This window comes from Ovis aries, chromosome 21, assembly GCF_016772045.2.
Source record: "Ovis aries strain OAR_USU_Benz2616 breed Rambouillet chromosome 21, ARS-UI_Ramb_v3.0, whole genome shotgun sequence".
Lineage (NCBI taxonomy): Eukaryota > Metazoa > Chordata > Mammalia > Artiodactyla > Bovidae > Ovis > Ovis aries.
Window position 1 is genome coordinate 25,155,970 of NC_056074.1, and position 4,339 is coordinate 25,160,308.

The window sequence follows — 4,339 nt, forward strand, 5'->3', positions numbered from 1 at the left end:
TTTCAAGCTCACTCAGAAATAACTCTCCAGAAGTTCTATCTGTCCCTTCACAGTTCTTTCTTTCCTTCCATTTTTTTCACAAGATGAACAGTGGCTGCAAAAACTGTCTCTGCAATTTTAGCCGTGTGATTCTGAGCAAGTCACAGAACTATTTCCTCAGCAAAAAAAAAAAAATCAGATAAGGAGATTTATCTTTTAGACCATTTGTAAAATTCTGTAACACATTATTTTCTACCAATCTAAATTTTCCTCTAATAGAGGGAAGGAGTCAAATTTATGAACTAAAACAGTAAATATCAACAAGACAATGTTTCTGCCAAATACTTTTGTTTTCTTTTGAAAAGTGGGAAACTCATCTTTCTTTGGTAGAGGAGAAGCCCTCTTACATAGTTAGACAATGAATCCTGACCTTATGTTTGATAACATACTCTGTAGTCAAATATACCACTGTGCAACTTTTAATCACAATTACAATCCACTGATAGGCAAGTTGATAACAATTTCAATTATATTTATGACAACATATCAATTGACCAATAAACTAAAAACAGGCATTTTTATTGGTGTGGATTGAGAAAGGTATATAGAATAGTTTAGCTTATTCATTCTCAAGTACCCTCAAGAATAAAAGAATTATGGTTCAACAAATTATTCAATTTCTTTACCTATGTGGCCCCTAAAATACAGAACAGGAGCTATTACTGAAAGAAAATCCAGAAAAGTTTTGGAAATTTTTACATCTTTACCACGTCCACATTTTTGTCATTACTTCTCTGTGTTAATGGAGTGGTAAGTAATGACAGCACTGATACAGGAAAGGGCTGTATGTAATGAAAGCAAGAAAGAAAAAAATTGGTCAAACAGCATATTACTCTATGGCATACCTTGGATGAGTTGACACACAAGGGAAATCATAGTGTTATCATCAGATGGGTAAGGTTATTTGTCCCTACTCTCCAAATGTTATGGGATCACTTAGGGCTGAGGATGATTTTCCAGTCAAATAGGCCCACAGTGTTACATCATGTGGCAAGAGAAGAATAGCCATCAGACATTAGAGATGAATCCTGTCAAGAAGACATGAGGAAGAACAAAGGAAAATGTGAAAAAAGAATGAGAGGAAGAGGATAAAGTTGAGCAGGAAAAAAAGAAAGACAACAAAGAAAAGGTGGTATAAATGGTTTGGTTCCGTTTGTAATTCTTTTCAGGATTTTCTTCACAGCAATTTTGACATCCTTATTCCTGAGGCCATATGAGAAGGTTCAGCATGGGTACCACAGTGGTGGAAAAGAGTGAGAAAAGTTTCCCTCTTCCACAAACCTAGAAGATGATGGTCTGACATTAGTGAGTAGCCCAAATCCATAAAATAGACCAACTGTTGTAATATGGGAAAACAGGTGCTCAAGGCTTTGGATCAACCTTTAGATGATGGTACATGAAGAATATTGAAAAGAATCAAAGTGTAAGAAATAAAGATAATCAGGTTAGATACTGTTACAACTGTCCCCACAACAGCAGAAACTACAATCTTATTGGCATAAATGCTGCTACAGATGAGCTGGAGGAGCGGGAAAATGTCACACATGAAATGGTTGATGATATTGGAATCACAAAAGTTCAGCCTCATCATACACCCTGTGTGGACCATGGCTCCAGGAAATTCCATCACATACAAACCAGATGTCAGCAGAGAACACATCTGAGGGGACACGGCCATTGTGTACAACAAGGGCTTACAGATGGCCACATAGCAATCATAGGCCATGGCTGTCAACACATAGCACTCAGAGCTGACAAAAAAAGCAGAAGAAAAATACCTGAGACATACATTCTGTAAAGGAGATAGCATATTCTCAAAAATAAAGCTCATTAGCATTTTGGGGGTAAAGACAGGTGAGTAACAAAGATAAATAAAAGAGAGATTGAAGACAAAAAAGTACATGGGTTTGTGCAGGTGTGAATTTAGGCAAATTAGATTCATTAAGCACAAATTGTCCACCACAATGATCATGTAGCTCAGCAGAAACAGGAAAAACAGAGGTAGCTGGAGTTTAGGTTGCTCTGTCAATCCCATAAGGATAAACTCAGTCACAGAGGAGGCACTTTCCATATTCATTTACTACACAGTTGTGATCTGTAGGAACAGGGGCAGAAACTCAGATTCACAATGGACCTTCATGGACTTTCCCTATGTTTCCAAAGTGAGAGCTGGATCTCTTGGTTTATAACCACAGGGTTGTCTAAAGACACTCGTCAAAGCATCCAAAATACAAGACTTGTAATGACTCTTCCCGCAGATTCCTCATTTTCTTCTTTTGGTCCTTACTCCTCTTGTTTGTCTCTGTGCTTAAAAAATACCGGTAAACTCCCAGTGTTTCTACACATCATTCCTCAATCTCACCAGGCTCTGTTCAGGATCAGGGCTGAAAAGAACAATAAACAGGTGGTGTTCCTCAGAACCCTCAATTTACACAGTCTGAGGTTTGAAAGGAATGGAGACAAAGGTGATTCAACCCTCACCTTCTTTTTCCTCAATGCCTCACAGACACTGAACCATAGGACTATTTCTACCCTGTGATCCTTAGAAAGTCAAAATTTCTCACAAGGAAGAAAACAGTATCCATCACTGTGGTCATTAGTCTTTGACATGCTAAGGGGACAGGCCATAATTTTTATATGAGAATTCTCCCAGAAGGTTTTCTTCACTTGAAAGGACAATATACACCTTCAGTTCAGTTCAGTTCAGTTGCTCTGTCATGTCCAACTCTTTGCAACCACATGGACTGCAGCAACCCAGGCCTCCCTGTCCATCACCAACTCCCAGAGTTTACCCAAACTCATGTCCATTGAGTCGGTGATGCCATCCAACCATCTCATCCTCTGTCGTTACCTTCTCCTCCTGCCCTCAATCTTTCCCAGCATCAGGGTCTTTTCAAATGAGTCAACTCTTTGCATCAGGTGGCCAAAGTATTGGAGTTTCAGTTTTAGCATCAGTCCTTCCAATGAACACCCAGGACTGATCTGCTTTAGGATGGACTGGTTGGATTTCCTTGCAGTCCAAGGGACTCTCAAGAGTCTTCTCCAACACCACAGCTCAAAAGCATCAATTATTTGGCACCCAGCTTTCTTTAGTGTCCAATTCTCACACGCATACATGACTACTGGAAAAACCATAGCCTTGAGTAGATGGACCTTTATTGGCAAAGTAATGTCTCTACTTTTTAATACGCTATCTAGATTAGTCATAATTTTCCTTCCAAGGAGCACGTGTCTTTTAATTTCATGGCTACAGTCACAATCTGCAGTGATTTTGGAGCCCCAAAAAATAAAGTCAGCCACTGTTTTCCCGTCTATTTGCCATGAAGTCATGGGACCAGGTGCCATGATCTTCATTTTCTGAATGTTGAGCTTTAAGCCAACTTTTTCACTCTCCTCTCTCACTTTCATCAGAAGCTCTTTAGTTCTTCTTCACTTTCTGGCATAAAGTTGGTGTCATCTGCATGTTTGATGTGATTGATATTTCTCCCAGCAATCTTCATTCCAGCTTGTGCTTCCTCCAGCCCAAGGTTTCTCATGATGTACTCTGCATATAAGTTCAATAAGCATGGTGACAATATACAGCCTTGACGTACTCCTTTTCTTATTTGGAACCAGTCTGTTGTTCTATGTCCAGTTTTAACTGTTGCTTCCTGACCTGCATACAGGTTTCTCAAGAGGCAGGTCAGGTGGTCTGGTATTCCCATCTCTTTCAGAATTTTCCACAGTTTATTGTGATCCACCGAGTCAAAGGCTTTGGGATAGTCAATAAAGCAAAAATAGATGTTTTTCTGGAACTCCTGGTTTTTCGAAGATCCGTCGGATGCTGACCATTTGATCTCTGGTTGCTCTGCCTTTTCTAAATTCAGCTTGAACATCTGGATGTTCACAGTTCACGTATTGCTGAAGCTTGGCTTGGAGAATTTTGAGCATTACTTTACTAGCATGTGAGATGAGTGCAATTGTGTGGTAGTTTGAACATTCTTTGGCATTGCCTTTCTTTGGAAGTGGAATGAAAACTGACCTTTTCCAGTCCTGTGGCCACTGCTGCCATATTGAGTGTAGCAATTTCACAGCATCATCTTTCAGAATTTGAAATAGCTCAACTGGAATTCCATCACCTCCACTAGCTTTATTCGTAGTGATGCTTCCTAAGGCCCACTTGACTTCACATTCCAGGATGTCTGGCTCTAGGTGAGTGATCACACCATCTTAATTATCTGGGTCATGAAGATCTTTTTGTACAGTTCTTGTGTATTCTTGCCACCTCTTCTTAATATCTTCTGCTTGTGATAGGTCCATA

At 39.6% G+C, this 4,339-nt stretch overlaps 1 pseudogene; it reads right to left on the minus strand.

Moving 5' to 3' along the window:
• Window positions 1-1,070: 1,070 nt before the first annotated feature.
• On the minus strand, window positions 1,071-2,119 carry LOC101114655 (olfactory receptor 143-like; annotated as a pseudogene).
• Window positions 2,120-4,339: the final 2,220 nt, after the last annotated feature.